Source organism: Orycteropus afer, unplaced genomic scaffold (genome assembly GCF_000298275.1).
Source record: "Orycteropus afer afer isolate SDZICR_OR568_19922 unplaced genomic scaffold, OryAfe1.0 scaffold00247, whole genome shotgun sequence".
In the NCBI taxonomy this organism is placed as follows: Eukaryota; Metazoa; Chordata; class Mammalia; order Tubulidentata; family Orycteropodidae; genus Orycteropus; species Orycteropus afer.
In genome coordinates this window covers 1584216-1594614 of record NW_006921834.1, presented here as the reverse complement: position 1 = coordinate 1594614, position 10399 = coordinate 1584216, and positions in this window count along the sequence as shown.

The window sequence follows — 10399 nt, the reverse complement described above, 5'->3', positions numbered from 1 at the left end:
CATACACACACACAGAAAAAGAGAGAGAGATTTATTTCAAGAGAATGGCTAAGAAGTTGTAGAGGTTGGCGTATTCCAAGTCTGTGGGTCAAATGTGAAGCTGGAGTTTTCCGAGTCATGAAGCTGCAGGGGCTGACACGGTTGGCAGGCAATACAGCAGGTTGCTGGCTTCAGAGGCTAACAAATCCAAGATCGGCTGGTAAAATGGCAGCCTGTCTGTTCACAGGCTGCAAAGGCAACAATCTCAAGAGTGGCAGGCAAACTCCCTGGTCCAGGTCTAGATGATGAGGAGCCAGATGCAGGATCCTGAGCAAAAAGGCAGAGATCTTTCCCAGAGCTTTTCCATACATACTAGAAGCAGGCTACACCCTGAAAGAAACTTCCTTTCAAGTAATTGACAGCATGGGAGATCTCATCATGGAGGTGATAACTATATCTGCTAACTATAACTGGTAAACCACTTAGAGTTACGGCCCAGCCAAGATGACATACAACTAAAACTATCACAAGGAGTTTTTATTAACAAAAATCAGGTGAGTAAGGAGATGGAGTTTTATTCATATTACTGCTATAGAGAAAGCATTCCCAATCCGAAGATCAGAGTGTCTCAGCAGGATTATTTTTGCCTTAGATTTTCATAGGGAGGGATAAACAAGTTGCAGGTGGGATGATTTACAGTTGGGTCGTTTTGTGAACAGGGGGACTCTCAGTCAGTAATTTGAAAAAGAAGTTTTTCTCTGTGGTTAGCTAGTTTCATGGGGACACACTTCTAATCAGAGCTGTTCAGTCATAACAAATAGCTCTAATCTTAACTGATCCATCTTGAGACAAAGTACAGGAAGTTGGAGGTTCTGAGTTTGGCCTTGCCGATAGGTTTAGGCAAAAGTGGAAAGGTGTGTGTTTGACCTTATTAGAGTTTGGCCCTCATAAAGATTATATACTAGTGCAGGAGGATAGACAACAACAAATAAACAAGTAACTATACATCAAGTGGTTAAATGCTGGTGTTACAGGGGTTCAGGGCTCAGCTGCTAAACGGAAGGTCAGGGATCTGAATCTAACAGATGCTCTACAGGCGAAAGATGTGGCAGTCTGTTTCTGTAAAGCTCACAGCCAGAACCCTATGGAGCAGTTCTACTGTATCTTATAGGGTCACTATGAGTTGGAGTAGACTTGATAGCAGTTTTTTTTTTTTTTTTTTTTTTTTAAGTGGTTTTGAAGAAAGGCAGAATCAGAATGTGACATTTTCTTTATGCTGGTGTGATTAGGGAAGAATTCTCAGAGAGAATGACATTTAAGGGGTGATATTAAGGAAGTGAATTATGGTGTTGGTGAAGAATATTGAAAATATCATGGACTGCCAGAAGAAGGAACAAATCTGTCTTGGAAGAAATGCATCCAGAATGCTCCTTAGAAGGTAGGAAGACAAGTTTGTCTCATTTACTCTGGACACGTTATTGTTGTTGTTAGGTGCCATTGAGTTGGTTCTGACTCACAGCAACCTTATGGACAACAAAACGAGGCACTGCCTGATCCTGTGCCAGCCTCACAGTCGTTGCCATGCGCGAGCCCATTGTTACAGCCACTGTATCAATCCATTTAATTGAGGGTCCTCCCCTTTTCTCTGACCCGCTACTTTATCAAGCTTGACATCCTTCTGCAGGGACTGGTCCCTTCTGACAACATGACTGAAGTACATGAGATGAAGGCTGGCCATTCTCACTTCTAAGGAGCATTTCCAGTTTTCCAAGACAGAATTGTTTGTTCTTCTGGCAGTCCATGGTATTTTCATTATCTTTCACCAACACCACAATTAAAATGTGTCAATTCTTCTGCAGTCTTCCTTATTCATTGTCTAGCTTTCACATGCATGTGAGGCAATTGAAAATACCATGGCTTGGGTCAGGAATGCCTTAGTCTTCAAAGTGACATCTTTGCTCTTTAACACTTTAAAGAGGTCTTGTGCAGCAGATTTTCCCAGTGCAATATGACGTCTGATTTCTTGACTGCCACTTCCATGGGCATTGATTGTGGATCCAAGTAAAATGACATCCTTGACAACTTCAAACTTTCCTCCATTTATCATGATATTGCCCACTGGTCTAGGATTATTATTGTGAGGATTTTTGTTTTCTTTATGTTAAGGTGTAATCCACACTGAAGGCTGTAGTCTTTGCTCTTCATCAGTAAGTGCTTCAAGTGTTCTTCACTTTCAGCAAGCAAGGTTATATCATCTGCATATCACAGGCTGTTAATGAGTCTTCCTTCAATCCTGATGCTGTGTTCTTCTTCATATAGCCCAGCTTCTTGAATTATTTGCTCAGCATACAGATCAAATAAGTGTGGTGAGAAGGTACAGCCCTGACACATACTTTTTCTGATTTTAAGCCATGCAGTATCCTTTTGTTCTGTTTGAATGACTGTCTCTTGGTCTATGTACATGTACTTCATGAACACAATGAAGACTTTCCATTCTTCACAATGTTATTGATAATTTTGTATGATCCACACAGTCAAATGCATTTGCATAGTTGTGGTACAGTGAATTACTTGTTATGACTCTTCAAGCTATGGTCTTTGTGACTCTCACCAGATGATTAGGTGGAACTATGCAAGTATAAGGTGCTTGCTGCCTACCAAGTGTATCGGATAGCTTGTTAATAATGTGAAAAAGGTACATGGCACTTTGTGAGAGTGGAACCATGGAAATAAGGTGTATGCAACCCTAATGTGGGGATTGGTCAGTTTTTTTCCTTCCACTAGGCTTAAGATGAGCCCCCTCAGAGGCAGAAAATGGGGATCTGCGGTGCAGTGAATGACTTGGTATGGCTCTTCAAACCATGGTCTTTGTGAATCACCAGATGACTGGGTGGAACTATGTAAATTAAAGGTGCTTGTGGCCTACCAAGGGGATTGGATAGCTTGTGAGTAATGCAAATTTGGTGCGCAGCCACCCTTGTGGAGTTGGGACCATGCAAACAAGGTGTATGGAACCCTAATGTTGATGTTGGGATTGGTTAGTTTTGTCATTTTCCAGGCTTAAAATGAGCCTTCCTGGAGACAGAACGGGGAATCTCACTGCCATCAAGAGAAGAGCTGACGATGGAGTGGAACACATCCTTGGACCTGAGATCCCTGCACTGAGACAAGGGCAGAGAGATGGCAGAGAGATGGTGGCAGCAGAGGCAGCAGAACTGAGAGACTGACACAAGAGAGAATGAGGAACTTGCTGGCCCACAGAGCGAGAAACCTGAGTGCCTTTGGGGAGGAGGTTTCCTGGTGTAGTGGGATGCACCTAGGTGAGTGCACCTATCAGCAGAGCTAAAAGAGCTTTGTAACAGGGTGGAGGCTAGGCAGAGAAGGCAAGGGCCAAAGAGAGGCAAGCCTTTGGGCATGGCAAAGAGGAGGCTGTCCTGATTGAATTGTAGCTTGAGTATTCCTGAACCTGAGCTGTAACTTGTTACTTCCCTCATAATCATAATTGTGGGTATTATCTGTCAGTTTTGTGTGGCCATTGCAACAAATGATTGAACCCAGCAGAGAAGTAGAGTGCCATGGAAGGTAGATTAGTGTTGGAATTGGTAAAAAGGTTGGAGGGTGGAGATATGTCTGACTTCCGCTTTGGGCTGCTGATGGTGATTCTCTCTCACCTTATGGAATTAGGAGGTTAGAGGAAGCTGCCCCACTTCCTTTTTTGCAATAGTCAGTAAAATACAGGTAAAAATTTTTCTGGTATTCTTTGCTTTCAGCCAGAGTCCATCTGACATCAGCAATGATATCCCTCATTCCACATTCTCTTCTGAATGTGGCTTGAATTTCTGCCAGTTCTCAAGTCAATATACTGCTGCAACTGCTTTTGAATTATCTTCAGCAACATTTTACTTGCATGTTATATTAATGATATTGTTTGATAATTTCCACATTCTGTTGGCTCTCCTTTCTTTACAATGGGCACAAGCATGGATCTCTTCCAGTCAGTTGGCCAGGCAACTGTCTTCCACATTGCTTGGCATAGACAAATGAGTTCCTCCAACACAACATCCATTTGTTGAAAGATGTCAATGTATATTCCTGGAGCCTTGTTTTTCACCAATTCCTTCAGTGCAACTTGGACTTCTTCCTTCAATACTATTATTTCTTGATCATATGCTATCTCCTGAAATGGTGGACCATTGACCAATTCATTTTGGTACAGTGACTGTGCATGCCTTCTATCTTCTCTTGATGCTTCCTGTGTCATTTAAATATTTTGTCCATAATCCTTCAATATTGCAACTTGAGGCTTGAATTTTTTCTTCAGATCTTTCAGTGTGAGAAATACTGAGTATATTCTTCCTTTTTGATTTTCTAACTCCATGTCTTTGCATATGTCATTATAATTCTTTACTTTGTCTTCTCGAGATACCCTTTGAAATCTTCTGTTCAGCTTTATTATTTCCTCATTATTGTTACATTATTAGGAAGGACAAATCCCTAGAGATTGCTTGGCAAAATAGAGGGTCAGCATAGTGGCATCATTCAAGTTGGTGTCACTCAGTGACATCACCCTTTCCCCTGGCATGGGCCTCCTTCTGTGCCAGAGCATACAGAATCTTTAGTAATGTTATTATCAATCTGAATCATAGAATAAAATGTGATAAAGTTGTAAATTGCTTAAATGTAATATTTCTTAGATTATGTGAATACTAACAACAAAATTATTTTGTAAAATCTCCACTGAATTATAACATTATTAGTTACAACATTATTAGTAACTGGGCAGAAGCCTATGTTGATTTTCATCTTTGTGACTTGAAGGCAACAAGTATATATATATATTTCCTTTCATTACTGCTTTATTCTTAAAAAACCTTATTGATATAGGTTCATGAATAGTATTTACCACAATATTACAGCTGAAATACCAAAATTTGACAAAATCAGTGACCATAAAAATACCAGCTACAACAAAAACAACAGTGTGTTAAGTGTTTTGTATGCACTGGAGTGCATTAGAAGGTTCAAAAAGTAAATTTGTGTAGAGTTTTCGTCTTGTAGGCATATTGATGCATGTAATTGGGCTTACAAATTTTTTTTTTGTTATAACTATCTACAGGGATTTTTTTTTAAATAAAAGATAATTTTATTTCTGCTGAAACACTGCACAAAAATTTTATAGTCATTTGGGTGTCACCTTTCTGACAGTGTCACCCAGTGTGGTTTGTATCTCCCTGCCACTGGGTCAGTGGAAAATAGTAAGACCAACAACCAGATGGACTGACACAATCAGTGTCTCAGACAGCAGTGATGGAGAGGATGGAGCAGGACTGGCCAAGGTTTAGTTCTGTTGTGCATGGGGTCACTACAAGTCAGAGCCCACTCAACGACACCTAACAATAACTGGAAGGAAGTGAGGAAGAGAGCTACAGGGGTACTGGGAAGTGATCCAGGCAGAAGGAGCAGCAAGTACAAAATCCCTCATGCAGACAGTGCTTTTTCCATAGAAGCCAGGAGGCCGCTGTGGCTGGAGAGAGGTGAGGAAAGGAAAAGTGGGAATGGACAAGATCAGAGAGGTGTCTGGAGATCAGATTCCATAGGACTTTGTGAGATGGGAAGGCACTGGAGGTTTTCAAAGTTGTTTCTTCCAAAGCTCAAAGCCACGCATAAGGACTCTGATGATGAAAAACCACTGTACAGTGTTAGTTTCCTAAGGCCGCCATAACCAAGTGCCACAAAGTGAGTGGCTTTTAAGAATCGAAATTTATTGTCTCGGAGTTCTGGAGCCTAGATGTCTGAATTCAGGGTGTCAGCAAGGTCAAGCTGTCTCCAAAGCTCTAGGGGAAGATTCCCTCTTACTTTTCCCATCTTCTGGCAGCCCCAGACATTCCTTGCACTGAGCTCACTTGACAGCAATTAACAGTAACAGTTCAGAGGGTAATTTGGAAGATTAAGCTTATCCAGACGTGCAAATTGTTTACAACAGTGCCTGTTTAGAACTGTGCATCATAGGGTTCTCAAGGCAGCTGCAGAGTAATACCAATCATTTCGTCTGTTGCCATGTGTTCTTCTCTGTGTTACTTCTCTATTACAGGACACCACTCGTGTTGGATGAGGATACACCCTACTCCATTATGACCTATGTTAACTTAAATGATAACATTTTCAAAGCCCTATTTTCAAACAAGTTCACATTCACAGATACCAGGGGTTAGGACTTCAACCTATATTTTTTTAGGTTACAGTTCAATTAATAACAACCAAACCAAGATAATCAGTAGAAATTGAACTAGTGACACTCATCATTAGAGATCTGTTCATATCCTTATTTTCTGTCTACTGGACACTGTGTCCAACTAGCATCCTGCAATCTGACAAATAATAACCATATTTTTCCTTTTTGGCAAGAATGAAGAGAGGATGTGTACACATTTATTTTTTTCCCTTGATATCCTATTGAGTTTAACAAACCTGATGGTGAACCTATTGGAGGAGTAACAGTTAACATTATTGATCACTTACTATGTGCTAGGCACTGTTCTAAACAATTTACATGTATGAATTAGTTCAATCTTCAAAATTATACTCTGAATTGTTTTTGGTTGTTGTCAGTCAGCTCCGACTCATGGCAACATTATATATAACAGAATGAAATACTTTCTGGTTCTGCTCCATCCTCATGGTGGTTAATATGCTACAGTTTATTGTTACAGCTATTGTGTTGTTGTTGTTCTTGTTAAGTGCTGTTGAGTTGGCTCCGACTTGTAGCAACCCTGTGTACAACAGAATGAAACATTGCCTGGTCCTTCGCCAGCCTCACAATCCTTGCTATCCCTGAGCCCATTGTTGCAGCCACTGTGTCAATCCATCCTGTTGAGGGCCTTCCCCTTTTGCACTGACCATCCAATTTATCAAGCATGATATTTTTCTCCAGGGAATGGTCCCTTCTGACAAAATGACCAAAGAACATGAGACAAAGTCTGGTCATTCTCACTTCAAGAAGCATTCTGGCTGCACTTCTTCCAGGACAGATTTTTCAGTTCTTCTGGCAGTCCATGGTACTTTCAGTATTCTCTAAGTGTTAATTCTTCTTTGGTCTTCCTTATTTATTGCCCAGCTTTCACATGCATATGAGGTGATTGAAAACAGCATGGCTTGGGTTAGCTGCACCTCAGTCTTCAAAGAGACATTTTTGCTCTTCAGCACTTGAAAGAGGTCTTTTGCAGCAGATTTGCACAGAATAACACATCTTCTGATTTCTTGACTGCTGCTTCCTTTGGTATTGACTGTGGAACCAAGTAATATGAAATCACTGACAACTTCAATCTTTTCTCCATTTATCATGATGCTCCTTATTGGTCCCATGTAAGGGTTTTCATTTTCTTTATGCTGAGGTGTAATCCATACTGCAGACTGTAGTCTTTAATCTTCATCAGTAAATGCTCCAAGTCATCTTTACTTTCAGCATGCAAAGTTGTGTTGCCTGCATATCTGAAGTCTTTCTCCAAGAATGCCACATTCTTCTTCATATAGTCCAGCTTCTCAGATTATTTACTCAGCATACAGATTGAATAAGTATGGGGAAAGGATACAACCCTGACATACTCCCTGCCTGATTTTAATCCATGCAGTATCCCCTTGTTGTGTTCAAGTGGCAGACTCCTGGTTTATGTAACAGGTTCCTCATGAGCACAATGAAGTGTTCTAGAATTGCCATTCTTTAAAATGTTATCCATAACTTGTTCTGATTCACACAATCAAATGCTTTTGCATAGTCAATAAAACATCTTTCTGGTATTCTTTGCTTTCAACCAAGATCCCTCTGACATCAGCAATGACATCCCTAATTCCACGTTCTCTTCTGAATCCAGCTTGAATTTCTGGAATCTCTCTGTCAGTATGCTGCTGCAACCATTTTTGAATTATCTTCAGTAAGATTTTACTTTAATACAATATATTAATGATATTGTTTGATAATTTCCACATTCTGTGGGATCGCCTTTCTTTGGAATGGGTGCAAATATGGATCTCTTAAAGTCATTTGGCCAGGTAGCTGTCTTCCAAATTTCTTGGCATAGTAAGTAAGTGCCTCCAGTACAGCATCTGTTTGTTGAAACATCTCAGTGGGTATTCCATCAATTCCTGGAGCCTTGTTTTCCACCAATTCATTCAGGGCAGCTTCTACTTCTTCCTTCAGTACCATTGGTTCTTAATCATATGCCACCTCCTGATGTAGCTGAACATCAGCCAATTATTTTTTGTACAGTGACTCTGTGTATTCCTCCCATCTTCTTTTGATGTTTCCTGCATCATTCAATATTTTGCCCATAGAATCTTTCCATATTGCAACTGGAGGCTTGAATTTTTTCTTCAGTTCTTTCAGCTTGAGAAATGCTGAGTGTGATTTCCCCTTTTGGTTTTCTAACTCTAGTTCTTTGCACATTTCATTTTAATAATTGACTTTGTCTTCTAGAGCTGCTCTTTGAAATCTTCTCTTCAGCTCTTCTCCAGTTACTTTAGCTACTTTCTGCTCAAAAGCAAATTTCAGTCTCTTCTGACATCCATTTTGGTCTTTTCTTCCTTGCCTGTCTTTTTAATGACCTTTTGCTTTCTTTATGGATGATATTTTTGATGCCATCCCTCAATTCCTCTGGCTTTCAGTCATTGGTATTCAATGTGTCAAATCTATTCTTTAGGTGGTCTCTAAATTCAGGAGGGATATAACCAAGGTCATATTTTGGCTCTCATGAACTGTTTTAATTGTCTTCAGCTTCAACCTGAACTTGCATATGAGGAGTTGATGGTCTGTTCCACAATCATCTCCTGGCCTTGCTTTGGCTGAAGTTACCGAGCTTCTCCATCAACTTTTTCCACAGATGTAGTTGATCTGATTCCTAAGTGCTCCATCTGATGAAGTCCACATGTATCGCCACCATTTATGTTGTTGAAAAAAGGTATTTGCAATGAATAAGTTGTTGGTCTTGCAAAATTCTATCACGTGATCTCCACATCATTTCTATCACCAAGGCCATATTTTCCAACTACTGGTGACTCTTCTTTGTTTCCAACTTTTGCATTCCAATCACCAGTAATAATCAACACATCTTGATTGCATGTCTGGTCAATTTCAGACTGCAGAAGGTGGTAAAAATCTTCAATTTCTTTGTCTTTGGTTTGGTGGTTGGTGCATAAATTTGAATAATAGTAGTATTAAGTGATCTTTTCTGTAGGTATATGAATATTAACCTATCACTGGCAGCATTTTACTGCAGATTAGATCTTGAAACATTTTTTGTGACAATGTATGTGACACCATTCGTCCTCAATTTGTCACTCCTGCCATAATAGATCACACGGTTGTCTAATTCCAAATGGCCAAAACCAGTCCATTTCAGCTCACTAATGCCTAGGATGTCAATCTTTATGTGTTTCATTTAATATTTGACAATTTTCCTAGTTCATACTTCCTACATACCACATTCTGATTATTAATGAGTGTTTAAAGCTGTTTCTTCCCCTTTTGAATTGTGCCCATCAGCAAATGGAGGTCCTGAAACCTTTACACCATCCACGTCTTTGAAGTTCCCTCTACTGTGAAGAGGCAGCTCTTCCCCAGTTGTATTTTGACTGCCTTCCACTCCTCGGAAGGAAGACTGGGCAATCTACTCCCGTAGTGATACTGCCTTGGAAACCCAAGGAGGGGTCACTATGAACCAGATCTGACTCGAAGGTGCTGAGTTTGGATTTTGGGTTTTGGTTCCAACCTGAGGGGCTCATCTTCTGGCACTGTATCAGACAACGTTTCAGGACTATTCATACAATTTTCCAGTAATATATCAGACAGTGTTTCATGGCTATTCATACGGTTTTCACTGACCAGTTCTTTGAGAAGTGGATGGCCCCTTCCTTCTTCTGAGTCTGTATTAGTCTGGAAACTCAGCTGAAACCTGTCCATGACAGGTGACTCTGCTGGTATTTGAAAAACCAGTGTCATAGCTTCCAGCCTCACAGCAACACACAAGCCAACACAGTATGACAAACTGACAGATAAGTGGTGGGGCTATCGTATAATTCACTGCTGTTGAGTCAGATCTGATTCATAGCAACCCCTCCTTGGGTTTTTGAGGCAATATCACCATGGAAGTAGATTGCCCAATCTTCCTTCCGAGGCATGGCTGGTGGATTTCAACCAGCCAGCCTTCTGGTTAGCAGTCAAATGCCTTAGGCACTATGCCATGTGCCTTCCAAATTAGGGGCTCAGCTTTCAGCACTATTTTGGGCCATGCTCTATTGTGCCCATAAGTTTTCTTTTTTGTTGTTTGGTGTTAATGGTAATGCAGTATAGTGGATATACTAGTTGGTATTAGCATCTGTCGTCTATATATTATGTGCACAATCTGGTGTCCTCCCTTTTCCTAATGCT